The 9,396-nt window shown below is 41.7% G+C and overlaps 1 pseudogene; it reads right to left on the bottom strand.

The window, feature by feature from the left end:
- Positions 1–3,311: 3,311 nt before the first annotated feature.
- Positions 3,312–4,608, bottom strand: LOC142768375 (importin-9-like; annotated as a pseudogene).
- Positions 4,609–9,396: the final 4,788 nt, after the last annotated feature.

Genomic DNA, 9,396 nt, shown 5'->3' with positions numbered 1-9,396 from the left:
TCCAAGGTGTCAATTAAGTATTTTTGATGGGGAGACCAGATCGAACAGGCATAGTTTAGTTGAAGGCGAACCAGGACTAAGTATGATTATTTGCGAATGCTTGAAGGTGCAGCTTTCAAATTACGTCTTAAGACACCATGTGACCTGGAGGCGTTAGAAGGGATTGCTTTAATGTGGTCTAACTAAGATAGAGTAGGTGTAAGTATAATGCCCAAGTACCGATATTGCATTGCAATCAAGATAATGAAGTGATTCTGCTGTATGAAAATTTTGATCTGCGAGATTTATCTGTGAATGACATTACTTTGCATTTTGAGACATCTAGAATCATGAGCCATGTACTACGCCAACCATAATTACATCGAGGTTATTTTGAAGCGACACGTGATCAACAAAGAATTCTGATTGGACGGTAAATAGTGCAGTCTTCGGCAAATACCTTGATGCAAGAAGAGACATGTTGGGGGAGATCATTTATGAATATGAGGAAAAGTACTGGTGCGAGTACGCTGCCTTGTGGTACGCATAAAGAAACATCAGATAGAGAAGAAGAAAAATTGTTGACTGTTGTGTACTGGTGCCGATTAGATAGAAAATTGCGAAGCCATGATAGTGTACGGGAGTCTAACTTCAAGGCGGATAGTTTCGATATCAGGTGACGGCGTGCAACTCGGTCAAAAGCTTTCGATTATTTCAGGAACACGCAGTCAGTTTGATAATTATTGTCCATATTCTCATGAAGATCTGTGGTTAGTTCAAACAGCTGAGTCTCACACAAGAAACTTTTTCGGAAACCGTGTTGATATTTTGAAAAAAAAATTATTGGATTCCAGATGTTTGTAAATATGCGAAGCGAAGATGTGTTCTAGCATTTAAAACAAATGCAAGTAAGCGAAATAGAACGGTAATTTTCACATGAAGATTTATTTCTACTTTTACGTAATAGTATTACTTTTGCCAACTTCCAGTCAGACGACATTATGCTAGTTTCTAGAGACTACCGGAATATATAGAGTAGGATTTTGATTGAGACCAATACTCTATTTTTAGCACCTTAGAATTCATTCTATCTACACCGCACGACTAAGATAACTTGAGATTGTTTGTTGCTCTAACTAGGCCCTCTTGCTCAATGTCCATTGGTTCAATTAAATGGTAGTCAAGCTCGGCTACGTAGGGTATGTTTGTACTGTTCTATTTCGTGAAAAGAGAAGTGAAAAAGGAATTAAGTGCTGTTAGGCATTGGCTAGCTGAAAGAGGGACGTTGTTATCATGGTGTAATAAGATTTCCTGGTTTTCGCTGATGGGATTGATGACTTTTTAAAATTTAGCTGGATTTTCTATCAGTAGTGTGGGTAGATCAAGAAAATAATACTCCACCTTAACCTTACTTAAAGCAGCACAATATGCTTTTATGCAGGTTTTATAGTTGAGCCAGCAAGAAGAACTGCCGGAGCACTTAGCATTACTATATAAACACTTTTTCTTATTCCGTATTTTCTGAAGATTTTTAGTGAACCACGAATTTGATTTATCGTTGCTAATTTCAACCAGGGGTACATATTTGTCTATGAACGTTGCCAAACTTTTCTTGAAAAGCAGCCAGTTTTCTCCGACAGGTCGATTGTGGAATCAAGGTAGGAAAGTATTTTAAAAAACAATTCTAGATGATAATTCATCTCCTAATAATTGCCTTTATTATAGTCTAGAATTTGTTTTACTTGTACACCGGCTAAAGGTCGGGGTATGTTTATCTCTACTTGCGGTAGCGTGTGGTCACTAAATCTGTCGAAGTAATTAATTTACGTATTGTGCGCGGAGCAGTAGTTAGAATAATATCTAGATTGTTTGCACCACGTCTAGGCTTCAGAACAGTTTTGAAGAGGTTAAAATCAAGAGTTAAGTTAAGAAACTCACTTAACGTCTGACATGGTGATGACAGCGTGGCTCAGTCAATGAGGGAAAAGTTAAAGTCGCCTAATATGTGCTCGATAGCAGCTGCCTACAAGGATTTTGGAAGAAGTGACGGTACAGGCTACCCAAACTATTTCGAGATCAGAGTTAGTGTTCACTAAAAATGAAGTGATAGTTTTTTATACCCACCAAAACGCGACCTCCTCTTTTACCAGTGCGATCGAACCTGTAGATGTGGTACAAGCTAGCTCAGGTGAAGATTTCATCATCACTGATGGCAGGATTCAGCCCAAGTTTCCGTGAAGGCGACAATTTCACAAGTACTGTCATCAAGAAAAGTAGATATCAAGACATGTTTTGACATAATTCTGCGTGTGTTTGCTATTGACAGTGATCTTGAAGTATCAGCATGCCTTGGTTGTTGGTTCTGCATGGGCGCGCAACGCTGTAGCTATCTAACAGATTCGATAACTGTGTTTCTCTCAGAGTAAAACATGTATATCTTGGAAGCAGCTCGTAGCTTGTCCACAAAGAGCTTAAACGCATTTTGTGTGTTTTCGCTAATTTGATCAGCTTCCGTCGGGCGAGCCGAGTTTCTGGTGAAAAATCTTCTCGTACTTAAAATGCGAAACCATGCAAAAAATGGGTGCGGAAGGCAGGATTTGCTTTTTATCCTAAAGGAACGTTATTTTTGCTGTTATAGGACTCCGATTGTTGGCTGTGTATTTGCCTATTCGGTGCACACGCTAAAATTTCTGTTCCATCACATCCCGAGCGGAGGTTTACTATTTTTTGTTCGGATTTTGCCCAGTCTTCATTAGGTTCATTGCTCAACCCCAAAAAAGAGGGTTACATTGCCGCAGTCTATTTTCAGAGCTATTACACCACAATGAAATTTCTGTTACCTGGCTAGAAACAGCACGCAACACAACAGCACTACCCTCTGATACGCCTGCGCTATGGGGTGACGTGGAATTGATTTCTAAGGCCACGACTTTATCCTTAAGCAACCGAATTTTGTTGCTACCTTCATTATGCCTCTTTTTTGCAGCTTTCACTTTGGCCAGTAAGGTAGCCTGGCCGTCTTCAAGCTTACGAATGGCATCTAGAGCTTGAGCAAAAGTGTGGGCTTCAGTTCTTGTCATGGGGCCCTGGTTAGGTTCAACATCACCAGCGAGAAGCAACAATAAACAACATGAAGCATGGCACATCATAAAAGAAATATCTCTCATATGCTTTAGCCCATCTATAGACTCGAGTCGGACGACACATCAACTGGAACTTATTTACTTGTTCCGTAGGAAATGGCAACTTTGAGAAAGTAACATGTAAGAACAACCACCGTAAGCTTGGTATTTTTGTCGCGATGTCGTGCCCGTGGTAGACGACTGCTGGCTGGCTTATGAATCCTGCGCTGCCGGTGCAACCACCTGGTGCTGCGATTAGAGGTTGCCAGATGGGGTAGTTTGTTCCTATGGAAACTGGCGTGCAGTTCATCGAAGCAGGCAGTAGCTGAAGTGGGGCAGCAGTCAGGTCACGATTCAGTTGAAGATGCACGGAAGAAACCACCCAGGAAATGGCAGCCTGTAAGAACAACCACCGTAAGTTTGTCAATCTTGGCCGAATGTCGTGCCCATGGTGGACGGCTCTTGGATGGTTTATGGTGGTTGGCTCCTGGCTGGCTGCATATAAACCAATGAGCTACTTGCTCGACTGGCTCATGTGTATAAACTACTGAAGGCATATGAAGAGCAGGGCACGATGCAGAACTTGTGCATCTTCACACTTCCAAAACAAATTGGTATGAGGAACTGAACAGAGTCAGAGATAACGCGGAGACGGAGCCGATGGTGGCAGTTCCACTTGTCACGCCAGCACACCCGCACTCTGAAGAAGCTTCAGCTCCTGAGGGGTGTGGTGCTCAGAAAACTTCCTCTAGAATGGCTGCCGGGAGAGCCCGACGAGGAACTGGACAAGGCATGACTGCACATCCACGTGTGAGATGGGATCAGCCATGGCGTCGGAGTCGTCACCACCATCGTCACCGTCTGGGTCAAACACTGCATAGTCCATGGCAGGGGCAAACTTCCGCAAGGTGTTATCCTGGGCATCTCCTTCCATATCGCCTTCTTCCTCCCATTCTTCATCCTCAGAGTCATCCTCTTCCTTGTGAGTCGTTGCATGGTCGAGACTGTTGCTCAGCTCGTGAATCATAAGTTTGTAAAGCTCGACCAATACAGGAATCTCTCTCCATTGGCCTGAATTAGCAGCACTCTTGGAGCTTGTTCAGATGCCTTCGTTCGCATTGATCACCCGGTCCCCCTTGACGTTGACGCTCACCAGACGAGAGTCGTTAGTCTGAATTCCATGCTCCAGAACATTTTATAACGCCAGTATGCTGACTTTGGTCTTGTACGTTCCATAAAAAAGTGCCTGCCTAGAGCACCACTCCGCGAGGACGAACGCTAGTGCCGACTGGCCCGTCGGTCTCGATAAACCCGAGAAAAAGTCGAGGACTGCCGACATCCGGGTGTGCACAAGGTGTCCCAACACGAGTACCAAACTCTGAATCACGGATAGTGTCTCGCTCTGCTGAAGCTTGCTGAGGACAGCCAGGAGCAGCAGTTCAGTGCCGTCATTCAGGGAGACACCCGCTTTCGTGATTACAATTGACACTATTTGGCACACAAACATGGCTGCAGACTCTGGTGTTATGGGGTCCAACAGGTGTTGAATATATATATATATATATATATATATATATGTGTGTGTGTGTGTGTGTGTGTGTGTGTGTGTGTGTGTGTGTGTGTGTGTGTGTGTGTGTGTGTGTGTGTGTGTGTGTGTGTGTGTGTGTGTGTGTGTGTGTAAATCGTGCCTGTCGAGTGAGGTAGGCTCTTTGCCGCCCACTCGCCAAAGAGTGGGTACGCCACTGGTCAGAAGCACTTTTTACGTGCACAACAGTTATCTCTGTATTTCTGATACTCGATGCTCGTAAACAGTTACGAAAAGCAAAGCATGACGAGTGTTGTTTGACACGCTTGTCGAGTTATTAAACGCGAAAATCTGGCACAGCATGCTATGAGGGGTACGCCATCCTCACTCTTCGAATGTATCTTCACTGAAATTTTATGGAGCACTAGTAAGCAGCCTAACGGCTGTACAACACATGCACGAAGAATCATACTCTTCATTAAACTGTCTTGCACTGAGTTTGTGAGATGGCAATAAAACACCGTGACTTTGAACGTGAAGAGCTTGTGGAATGCACAAGTGAAGATAATATTCTAATTACAATGCACACAACCTACACGTCTCTGACTCGTTTTCCTTTACGTTGCAAACAGGTAGATGCTTCAAAAGTGTGCTCAATGTAACCTTCGTTCGTGTCAATGTTCTCTTATTTTGCTGTTTGAAACTTTTTTTTCTTTCAAAGTGTACTAGATCACCAGAGCAGCTTTGTGATGCAAAACGTGCTTTTATTTTTTTGCAGATATGCACACGCAAGCAGAAAAATCCTAAGCTCAAGTTTGGTGTGGCTGCCTACGATGTGGTCTATGACTCATAATAACCGTGCGTGGATTTACAATTTGAAATTTTAGGTTCCAGGTATGGCAGAGCGATAAGAGCGAAGCAGATGTCAAACTTCGTGCTAAAAACATTCACCAAGCCTGAGAATATTGAAGACTGCCACAAGCTTGCGGGTTACAGACCGACGTTTTCCGGAAAAAAATAAATGCCTCTCGCGGCGCATTTCTGGGAACTCACGAGCGTCGTTCACAAAGAAAGAGCCCCTGCTTTGCCGGAGTGCAGCTATCAAACAAAAATGTCACCATCTTTCAGGATGAGATAACGAAACTGTTTCGGCACGCCGATAAAGCCAAGACTCAATACAAGCTCTGGTTTGTCATGCGGGTGAGAAGCAAGAATTGTTGGGGGAGCTTGTTCGCAACCTGTTTAAGACTGCTTAAGAATGCCTCACTGACATCACGACCATCGAGAAGGTACTTGAGATACTTTCAAGGCATTATGGTCGTCGCTCTTCAACGGCGAACTATGCCGAAGCCCATGCCCTCAGCACGGACGATCTGCTTGATGCCACTAGAGCGATCGTGCAATAGGAGCTGCGCAAGTAGCTCCTCTTGCATGGTAGCTCGAATGTCGGCCGGTGATCCAGCCCATCATCTCAACCAACGAAACACAAGAAAACCTAAAAAACTTGTAGTAAATGTCTGAAAAGGATAGTTCAAAAGTGTATAAGAAGTCTCGTTAAGATGTTATTTAAACTTAAGCAGCGTGAAAACCTCCTGTAGCTGTGCTAACGCCACCTTATTATGCAGCTAGAAAACTTCTAGCAAGGATTCTAAAAAACGTCTTTCTAGATTTTTAGAGAACCATTGTAAACGTTCACTATGCATATATTACTAGAAGCCTGGTAAAATTCTTGCCAAGATTCTAAAAACTTCTTCTAGATCTTTTAACACCTTTTAAGCCATTTATTTTTCATGCAAGCCAGCTTGTTGAGCGTTTCTCGTGGTTAATTTGTTGCATCATGTCATCGTTTTACAATTGGTGCACTTAGCTGTTCACTGCTGAGCGTGACAAGTAAGGACAGCAGTATAATTTGGCATCAAATTATTGCTGGCCCTATTTATACAGCAAAATTGGTGCCATATTTGTTGAAACACATAATTAGTGACTGTCGTCTATCATTACGGTAATCTCTTTTGCTTGGAGACAAGACGGGCTTTTAAACATGAAGTCATTGTTTCTGGTATTGCCTAGAACGCATCATACGGCACATTCAAAAGTAAGTGCAAAATTTCAACAAATCTTGTTGCATATTTATAACCTTTATTATACATAAAAGTGACTTACACATTTTCAAAAAGCTTGCATGCTTTATAGTAACTATAATTATACAAAGCAACTGAGGGGCTGGCCAGATTCTCGGTTCAGAAAGCTGCACACATAAAAAAAGACACAAACTGTTCTCTTCGAGTCGACTTTGATCAGTGCAACGAAATTTAACAGGCTAGCTTAGCAAACGCATTGGCACAGTAGCAAATATAAGAAGATAGAAAAGGTCTCACTGCTAAAAAGCGGCAGTCAAACAATTGATTTTTTTCTCACACAGCGCGCTTAAATTACGGTATGTTAGAACCATGAGTAGTCGAAATTAAAGGGTTTCACCTCAAAACTGTGTTTAACAATCAAATTGTAATTTTGTCAGTTCTAATTCCATTCCAAAATACTCGCACAAAAGACAGAGTGAAGTAAAAAACGCTACAGCATTCCAGAATGCCTTCTGTCAGTCGTCATTAACAATGTTAAACATGGTTAGGTAGCGCTGTATCATATCACACATGATTAGGTATTGGCAAAGTTACGTATGGATAAGTATGCCAGTAGAAAATTACTTGATCGCATCTGCAGCATAAATTCGAGAAGGCAATAAAATAAGGTTACAAAAACACTAAAACAATATATTAGGTCAATGTTAAAGTGAAAATAAAACTGTTGATCTGCTACAGCCCTATTGAAATGCAATAGGTTCAATTTTAAGTGACTCACCGTAGATTACACAAATATTGAACGTGACATAGAACCTTAAAAAGCAGCACTAAAACATACATACATGTGCTTAGTGCTTGTACTAAAATTCAACCCTAACGACAAAAAACAGCCTTTGTAGATAAGTTATGTGTCCAGAGGAACACAAGGTAAGACAATAATGCTGTCAGCTGCCCAATCAACTAAGAATACCGAAATTTTGGTGCCTACAATAAATGGGTATGTTTGCATAGAACAGTTTGTGGCAGTCATGTTTCTACACACTCCCACTTGGAAAATTTCTTCGAGCATGTCTATGATCAGAGATACCCCACTCGAAAGTTTAATTGTGCTTTTCATGATTACGTGTGAAAGGCAGTGAAGATCAGCAAAATATGACTCCCTGCTCGGATGAGCAGCCAATGCTTGCTATCACCAGCCGGTAGTAAAAAGGTAACAATTACAATGTTTGTCTATGGCTTCGACCAATGGTCAAAACGTATGTGGCAGCTCAGGGAGTAGTAGCTGTGTGCTAGTGCTCACTGTCCTGCATGCATAATGATACAAGCCAAGCCACAGCTATAAACTTTCCAGCGGGACATCTGAGCACAGGCATAGTAAAATTCTTTGGACCTATGTAGAAATGTGACCTGCTCAAATTTTTATTACGTGCTTGTACGCCGGTTGCAGTCTTTAATGAGTCCAATATTGAACATTAATCAAGGGCTCGGCTGACAGTGATAATTCTTGTTGCACATTGTGGTCTCCTGAACACTTAGCTATCTCCAAAGTTGGCTTTTACACACAGAACTTACTGTGCTGGCTTTTTAAAAGAAAAACAAACGGCTTCACATTGAACATACTGATCATGCGAGCTACCTGAATAAAGCAACCAGGTAGCTCTGTGAACTTCCCTTTCCATAGGAACCAGAAGCCATGCGCAGCTGCTGTACATTCAGTACCCAACATTTCCACGAGCCACCATTGATGACAGAATGGTGCAGAATTCTTTCCCACTCAAATCGTACGATGATAGTTATAGCGCGAGAACAAGTTTTTCGTGTCCTTGTTTCTGTGTCGTCGTTTTGTTCTCGCACTATAGCTATGGTCATGCCATACCAACTAGCCCAGGCTGCCACACTTCTCAGTTCATACGAGGTGCATGCATAGGTTGCGATGGAAACACCGAAAAAACAATTCAGTGACATGAGTGACATGTGTTTCTTAGAAAAACTGAAGTTGTCAGTATATTTAAAATGATTTGGAACAATGTGTTTTAGAACAGGCAGGATGTACGCAAACTAAAAATGTTACAAGCAAAACTTTCTTGATTTTTTTGGCGAACACAGTTGCAGCCTTGGGAAAAAATGCAATTTTTACATTGAAGATGTGTCCAAACCATGCTTGAAGTTTACTCGTGCATAGTGAGTTGAAAGCAAATTCAATGATACCACAACACATACATGGTGATATGCACCCATCCATTGCGTATCCATTGCGAATAACCTACATTATTGAACACGAATTTCATTTCAAGTACAACTAAAGTAGATATTTTCAGGCTACTCACTCTAAAACGATCATACCTCTATAGTTAAAAATTGGTGTCACTAATTTACTCTTGTGTGCTTCCAAACTATTGTCATCAGTTTCAAAAATTCTGGTAACATGAAAAAGCAGTAATCTTCACTAAAGCTTCACAGGCTGTCTAATAACAAAAATGGAAATACTAAGACATACGAGGCACCCACATTGAACCACATATCACCCTAATAAAGCATGCAAGCTTCTGAAAAATGTTCGGGAACCAGAATCTTGGAAGCAACTAACCAAGTGTTAGCAATAAGATTTGATGAAACTGATTTTTGAATTAGTATATCTCGTTCAGTGCCAATAGCTTGAAAACTCGCAGTCTGTATTTTTTATTCTCAA

Source organism: Rhipicephalus microplus, chromosome 8, assembly GCF_043290135.1.
Source record: "Rhipicephalus microplus isolate Deutch F79 chromosome 8, USDA_Rmic, whole genome shotgun sequence".
Classification (NCBI taxonomy): domain Eukaryota; kingdom Metazoa; phylum Arthropoda; class Arachnida; order Ixodida; family Ixodidae; genus Rhipicephalus; species Rhipicephalus microplus.
Note: the sequence above shows the minus strand (reverse complement) of the source record. Positions and strands in the feature narration are given on the sequence as shown.